We start from the raw sequence: 8658 nt of genomic DNA, 5'->3' as shown, positions 1-8658 counted from the left end.
TCCAAGACTCTCCAACACAAAATATGCTCAAGCAAAGGGCAAGCACGGCCACTGGCACCCAAGAGCGGAAAACCAAGAGAACCGTAGCCGGAAGCGCTACGCTTAAATAGCGGCCAGAAGAGGAAAATGTGCATGCAGAATGAACGGGATTACCGCCCCTACAAGATAAGAGAATCACTGGCGCAACGACTCCCCCACGGCTCGCTTAGAGTAAATTATTTTACGTGACCTCGCGTTATTTTCAAAAGCGAGGACTTACGCCACTTTCAGAATATAAGCTAAGTACATTAAAATAGTGGACTAGTGCATTTGAAACCGGAAAGGCAGTGCCGCGGGATGAAGGAAAGCATGATACACACGCCGTCCCACAGCAGGAGTCAGCGCCGGCGTGAACGTGTCAGATGCTTAAGTGTTGTGCCCGTCTGTATAATGGGGTGACCGAACGCTGTAGAACACATCAGACGATGCAGAAAAAATGGTTCAAATGGCTCTGAGCACTATGGAACTCAACCGCTGTGGTCATCAGTCCCCTAGAACTTAGAACTACTTAAACCTAACTAACCTAAGGACATCACACACATCCATGCCCGAGGCAGGATTCGAACCTGCGACCGTAGCAGTCGCACGGTTCCGGACTGCGCTCCTAGAACCGCGAGACCACCGCGGCCGGCGATGCAGAAAGATTGCGACGTAATTGTATTTATATACATTATATTAGATAGAAAACGTTTGTAACTTTGTATGCTTTAGTTTCTTGGCGTCTCCCTCCCTGTCCAACTAGTGCTGGTTGTCAATGCTCACTCCAGCAGCAATAGCACTAGCATCGAGCAGGATTCGTGTAGTTTCACTGACTTCGTCCTACGTTTGTACGATCTTACTGCACTGTCGTTCGACTGCTACCGTCGCAGGTTCGAATCCTGCCTCTGGCATGGATGTGTGTGATGTCCTTAAGTTAGTTAGGTTTAAGTAGCTCTAAGTTCTAGGGGAGTGATGACCACAGATGTTAAGTGCCATAGTGCTCAGAGCTATTCGAACCATTTTTTTTTTTTTTTTTTTTTTTTGCACTGTCGTTCGTGCGCTCGGTGTGGACGGAGAATAGTCTGACGATCATCTGAAGTTAATCTGAGGACAATATGAGGTAATATGAGGCGATGGCTTAAAAAGACGCGCGGTGCAACTGAAATCCCTGGACTAGCAGGACAGAGCGGGTGAGGTTATATTTGCGGAAAGGGGCCGAAATAAGTTGCTGTCAGTTATACTCAACATATACATTTTATTAGTTAAAACCACAACAACTTAAGCAAGAATTAAAAACACTCAAGGTTTTAACGAAAGAGCTCCTTTGATTTGATTCAAATCGGCTGAAAGCCACATACGAACACCTAGGACCCTAGGCCTAAGCAAGGAATTGAGGTACAGGAGCCCTTCTGCAAGTTTCAATCTTTCAAAATTTTTTTTACTTCAATAAAAATAGGCTGAAGGCCACACATTACGGAAGAACAGCTTAAGGACACAACAAAGATTTTCAGTGTTAATTCTAAATAGGCTGAAACCCAGCTGAAGGCCGCATATCAACCAAACAATTTAACGGCTTAAAGCCTAGGAAGAAGGCTTTGAATTTAACAGGCTGAGGGCCTTAGCTTAAAACATTCCATGCAAATTCGGCTGACGGCCTCGTACTAATGAATAACGATGTTATGACTTAAGGCAAGACCAAGATTTTAAATTTTTAGTTTAAGAGAGATTAAAACTCGGCTGAAGACCACATACTAAAGAATAACAATCTTATGACTTAAGGGCAACACAAAATTTTTAATTTTTAATTTAAGAGAGATTAAACTCGGCTGAAGGCCACATACTAAAGAATAACAATCTTATGACCTAAAGGCATGACAAAAACTTGTTATTTTAATTTAACACAGATTAAAACTCGGCTAAAGGCGACACATCATGGAGAAAACAATTTCGCGGCTTAAGGCGTAAAGAGAAAAAAGCGTACAATTTTAATAAGCCAAAACTCGGCTGAAAGCCACACAGAGTACTTAAAACTACAAGTAAATCACTATGTAAAACACAAAGAGCGGCACTCAGAAGTTTCCAAGGATCGGGCTGGGAAGGTAGCACTAACGCACATTTAGGTGAGACAGGCATCCAGACCGACAACCTCTTAATCGGAAGGTAACTCATCCGAAGGCCAGCCGACAAACCAACGAACCAAATTGTTTCTGCTCCACTCGACGAGCAAAACGACAACAAAACGTCAACAGCTCAACGTTCTGGATACTGGTCCCCAATCCAGCCAAGTCAGAATAAACGCCCCAAAACTTCCAACACACCTCAGCTGTCGATCTACACGCCGTGCTGGACAGCAACAACACGACGAGGAAAATACACTGCCAAAACTTACGTCAACTCCCAGGGTAGGTAACCGGAACCCTAACGGGCACAAGGCAGAAGATACCGCTGGTACACTTCACTAACGAAGGAGTCAATTAAATTAAGTGAAACTCCATCCAAGTACATGGCTGCAATTCTAGCTGACTTCAATGAACTTACGTTGTTGCTTGCGCGAATCTCGCAGAAGACAACAACCAGAGCAACAACCAGAATCAAACGAAGAGAAGTGATAGCAGTTGAGGCTTGACAGTAGGTTAAGTGAGCACTCAACTTTAGAGTCCCAAGAACGGTTGGCGACGAACTTCGTAACCCTCGCAAGAAGCGCCTCACCAACCGCTCGTGCACGCCGCCAGTGGCTCTCCAGCCCGACGCCGCGCGACTGGGACCTCCTCGTTGCTCTGCGCCAACCGACCGACTGCCACGACGCCAGAAACGGTCAAAGGACCAAACAGACGTCGGCTGATGAGACGACCGACCGAACGACCAACCAGCGGTCTTCCCCGCCGGTACTGGCTGTGTGGACCTTACTGGGGCTCCGTCCCCAACTGCACTGCCGCTGCATACCGACCGCCCTCCTGGTTCAACTGACCTCCCAACACACGACGACCCGCATATTATCAGTCGCTCCAGAAATGATATGACAGTGCACTTATCGATAAGCGCTGCTGCTGCCACTCACGGGCAAGTAAGGCAGAAGTCAGTGACGCCAGTAAATGCAATAAGAAAACGAGGCGGCAGTACCGTGAAAGAAAATGACAAACAATAAACGGCATGAACACCAGCCGTACACGGCTCAGCAACCGCAGTTGCAGGTTCAAATGGTTCAAATGGCTCTGAGCACTATGGGACTCAACTGCTGTGGTTATAAGTCCCCTAGAACTTAGAACTACTTAAACCTAACTAACCTAAGGACATCACACACATCCATGCCCGAGGCAGGATTCGAACCTGCGACCGTAGCGGTCTTGCGGTTCCAGACTGTAGCGCCTTTAACCGCTCGGCCACTCTGGCCGGCGCAGTTTCAGGTCGTGCGGTGACGCGAATACCACGCCCTCTCGCGGCGCGTGTAGCGCTCGCTACCTGGTGACGTCTGGCGAGCGCTCTCTAGCAGCGACTCGAGACTGCAGATGTAAATGCCTTCTGACAAGGGAACCTCCCCATCGCACCCCCCTCAGATGTAGTTGTAAGTTGGCACAGTGGATAGGCCTTGAAAAACTGAACAGTGATCGATCGAGAAAACAGGAAGAAGTTGTGTGGAACTATGAAAAAATAAGCAAAATACACAAACTGAGTAGTCCATGCGCAAGATAGGGAATATCAAGGACAGTCTGAGCATAGGAGCGCCGTGGTCCCGTGGTTAGCGTGACGAGCTGCGAAAAGAGAGGTCCTTAGTTCAAATCTTCCCTCGAGTGAAAATTTTAACTTTTTGTTTTCAGTTTACGTGACAAACTCTTATGTTTTCATCAGTTTTTTGGGAGAGATTATCACATCCACAAGAAAACCTAAATCGGGCAAGGTAGAAGAATGATTTTACCCATTCGCCAAGTGTACTAGTTAGGTGGGTCGACAACATATTCCTGTCATGTGACGCACATGCTGTCACCAGTGTCGTATAGAATATATCAAACGTGTTTTCCTGTGGAGGAATCGGTTGACCTATGACCTTGCGATCAAATGTTTTCGGTTCCCATTGGAGAGGCACGTCCTTTCGTCTACTAATCGCACGGTTTTGCGGTGCGGTCGCAAAATACAGACACTAAACTTATTACAGTGAACAGAGACGTCAATGAACGAACGGACAGATCATAACTTTGCGAAAATAAAGAAAGTAAAATTTTCAGTCGAGGGAAGATTTGAACTAAAGACATCTCGTCCCGCAGCTGCTCGCGCTAACCACGGGACCACGGCGCTCCTGAGCTCAGAGTGTCCTTAATATTGCCTATCTTGAGCATGAACTACTCAGTTTGTATAATTTGTTTATTTTTTCATAGTTCCATAGAACTTCTTCCTGTTTTCTCGATTGATCTGTGTTCAGTTTTTCAAGGCCTATCCACTGTCCCAACTTATAACTAAATCTGAGGGGGGTGTGATGGGGATGTTCCCCTGTGAGGGGGATGAGAGCGGCGTCCATAGCACCGAGTGCGGTCAGCTAAGACGACGTCGATACTGCGTTGTAAATATCTACAGCACTGCATTTGTTGTAGGTTGTTACAGAGTTCAAACGCTTACAACAGTTGCGATCGGTACAGGTACAACGGTAAACATTTGCGAAGGACTCTGTGCACGATTGCTCTAGAGACTTGGAGTTTATATGAGGCCGCAGAGAGGACTTGTGAGATGAGCGCTGGAAGCCCACACTTCCGCGTTCTCTTTGAGATTCACTCGCCCTTTAAATGATGCATTACATCCTGACCGTCTCCTTCATGCTGTTCTTGTACCACTTTCTTATGTTAAGATGGTCAATTAATGAACAAAATAAGAGCATATGGACTATCAGACCAATTGTGTGATTGGATTGAAGAGTTCCTAGATAACAGAAAGCAGCATGTCATTCTCACTGGAGAGAAGTCTTCCGAAGTAAGAGTGATTTCAGGTGTGCCGCAGGGGAGTGTCCTAGGACCGTTGCTATTCACAGTATATATGAATGACCTTGTGGATAACATCGGAAGTTCACTGAGGCTTTTTGTGGATGATGCTGTAGTATATCGGGAGGTTGTAAGAATTTAAAATTGTACTGAAACGCAGGAGGATCTGCAACGAATTGACGCATGGTGCAGGGAATGGAAATTGAATCTCAATGTAGACAAGTGTAATGTGCTGCGAATACATAGAAAGATCCTTTATCATTTAGCTACAATATAGCAGGTCAACAACTGGAAACAGTTAATTCCATAAATTATCTTGGAGTAGGCATTAGGAGTGAATTAAAATGGAATGAGCATATAAAATTAATCGTCGGTAAAGCAGATGCCAGACTGAGATTCATTGGAAGAATCCTAAGGAAAGGCAGTCCGAAAACAAAGGAAGTACACTAGTTCGCCCACTGCTTTAATACTGCTCACCGGTGTGGGATCCGTACCAGACTGGGTTGATAGAAGAGAGAGAGAAGATCCAACGGAGAGCAGCGCGCTTCGTTACAGGATCATTTCGCAATCGCGAAAGCCTAAAGGAGATGATAGATAAACTCCAGTGGGAGACTGCAAAAGAGACGATCAGTAGCTCGGTACGGGCTTTTGTTGAAGTTTCGAGAACATACCTTCACCGAGGAGTCAAGCAGTATATTGCTCCCTCCTACATATATCTCGCGAAGACATCATGAGGAAAAAATCAGAGAGATTAGAGCCCACACAGAGGCATATCGACAATCTTTCTTTCCTCGAATAATACGAGACTGGAATAGAAAGGAAAACCGATAGAGGTTCTGAAGGTACCCTCCGCCGCACACCGTCAGGTGGATTGTGGAGTATGGATGTAGATGTAGATACCTGGTTTGAGAGTTTCTTTTCATCTAAATATCAGACTGTGTGTCATCTTTGGCGTGGATGAACCATTCAAGGCACTGAAACTTCTCATTAACAATCACTAGGGCCCTAAAATGCAGATATCACATAAATTGTAAAACAAGTATTCGTTTAAGTTCCAAAATCATGTATGCCAAAATAGGTTAGCATTTGTACCTTAGTTTCGACGATGTTGTAACATAGCACTAAACCTGTGGCAACATTGTGTAGCACCAGTGTCAGGAAGTACAATTATACAGTTTGTATTTAATTTGGTGCAGTAATTTTACGATTTTTTAAAATCCGAAGCAAAAGATGACTGATTCTTGTTTCACAATCTTAGCTGTTAACGAGGATAGAATCGGGTTCCCATGACTTAGAAATGTCCACTTTTGTCTAGAACCATGATCTGATAGTTAAAACACATGGTGGACTTTCAGCTGTCCTTTATTTTGCGTAATTCGCTTCGCTACTATCAAAGTACTGTCGAGCATTTCACCAAAACTAGTAGCGAAGCGAATTGTGCAAAGTAAAAGACAGTAGAAGGTTCACCATGAACTGTAACAATTATTTGCCGGCTCAATGTCCCTACTTGCAGATATGAGTATACGTGATCTGGTAGGCTTGTACCAGATGATTATAATTAAAGTGTAGCTACTCACAGAGGTCCATTGAGGTCTGTAATTATCGTATGGCGGTGGAATTTGGGCGAGATACTAATGAGTTAATACAGAACCGATTTACGCTGGAAAAAAGTTAGTTCCATTTATGTTCACCACTGTATGTTTGACAGTATGGCTTCCACGTGTCCTTTGATAAGCCATAGCGCGAGTGAACAGCATGGTTATCGAGAAGAGAGACCATGCACAGTTAGTGAAACTGTTTTGTGTGAACGGCAGCAACTACAGCGATGCACTGAGAGAATATTACAGACTGAAAGGTCTGACGAGAGGCCCGATGTCATTAAATAATTTAAAGAAGATAATAATGAAGGAGGCAGGCGTCCTATGCCAGTGGAAGATACTGACGAGATGTATTGTAGCGGCACCACTGTTATAGGGAAAGTTCGTTTTGTACAATATTCTGAACACAAGTTACAGCCAGGTGCGCTATGGATTGTAGTGAGTTACGCATACCAACAGTTGCGAAGTATAATAGAGGTCACAGGGCTGTCAAATTGCTGAAAGAGTATACGTAGTGGTTTTGCATGTCGCAAATCACAGGCAAAAGGGGCCCACTGGCCAACCTAGTGTGTTATGTGAACGTGACGTGAAGTGGCGCGTATGGCAAAACAGAGGCGCCCAGCAGCGTATAAATAGGTGCGGGTTATTAACGAGGTTCATCGTCGACAAGTGCGAAGCAGTTCTGTTCACACGCAGACCGAAACTACTGCGCAAACACCAACACTGTAGACCAATAACACTACATACACGCCCAATACGTTTCCGAGAGAAAGTCAGATACCTTGGTGTCTGGCTGGACCGGAAACTTACATAGGGGGACCACATCGAATACGTTGCCAACCGAGCACACGCGAGGCTCAAACAGCTCTACCCAATGCTCAACAGGGAAAGCACACTGAATAGGAGGGTGTCGAGGTCCTTATACATGACACTGATTAGACCTCTGATGACGTACGCAGCTCCCGTCTGGGGATATGCAGCTCCCACACGACTGCGCCGCCTGCAGATCATACAGAACAAGGTGCTACGAATCATTAGAAATGCTCCACGCTACACACGCACCGTGGATCTTCACCACGAATACCGCCTTGATACCCTCAAGGAAGTATTCAAAAAACACGCCACACGACTATACAGGAACTCGAGACACTCGAACAATCCTTTCATCCTCACTCTGGGAAACTACGATCACAACCACAGGTGGAAACACAAGCGGCCAAAGACACTGCTAGCTAAGGCATAACCACCTATGGTAAACTAGCATACGCAAACAGCGACAAACGTCGGTAAGCCCCTGCATATCAGCAACACTGACTGGCAACTACCAGCTGCTATTAGAGCCGTCCAACAGGCCACAGCAGGGACACCGACGAGCTCGCCCACAGACGCACAAACAATCTGCCAACATTCCCTCACACTGTGCTTCCGGTATATGACCTATCGGACACAAGATCAATAACAAACCTAACTGTTGCAGGTTGCTGACGCTGACCGAGGACTCTGAACCAGCACCCAGCGGCAGCCGCCGAGCAGCACAAACGCACAACGTCAGGGTATCGACATGCATGATACCCACTACTTACAAAGCCTATCCTTGCACAACCTATCGCAGGCAGCAAGACAACCGCTACTGCTCTTGCCGCCCGACCTAACTTTCGCAGAGGTTTTTTTCCCTTGGCTCTTGCCTTGGCACTTTTTTTCCTCTGCCCTTCAAACCGCTACCCTTCGTCAGATTTCGACCAATCTATCTCCAGATGAGCGCGTATTAATGGTTAATCCTAACCAGACGTACGCAAACATCGCAGTACCCACATCCTGCGACACCTCACTTTAGTGAATACTAACCCTTATGCAGAGATGGCAGTAGACCTTTTGTGTTGGCCATCATGCCGGTGTGGGCGTGGAGGGGCTCCACCTCTTACTAAAAAAAAAAAAAAAAAAGAAAAACGAGGTTCATTCAAGTGTGGCAGCTCTCCAGGACGGCAGGGCGTGTCACACCACCAGCTACATGCAGCAGCAGGTGGGGCGCCAGCATTCTAGTCCATGGCGGGTCGCTGGTTCGAGCCTGTGAGGCTGAC

This window comes from Schistocerca nitens, chromosome 5 (genome assembly GCF_023898315.1).
Source record: "Schistocerca nitens isolate TAMUIC-IGC-003100 chromosome 5, iqSchNite1.1, whole genome shotgun sequence".
NCBI classification, from domain to species: Eukaryota; Metazoa; Arthropoda; class Insecta; order Orthoptera; family Acrididae; genus Schistocerca; species Schistocerca nitens.
This window is presented reverse-complemented; position numbering follows the sequence as displayed.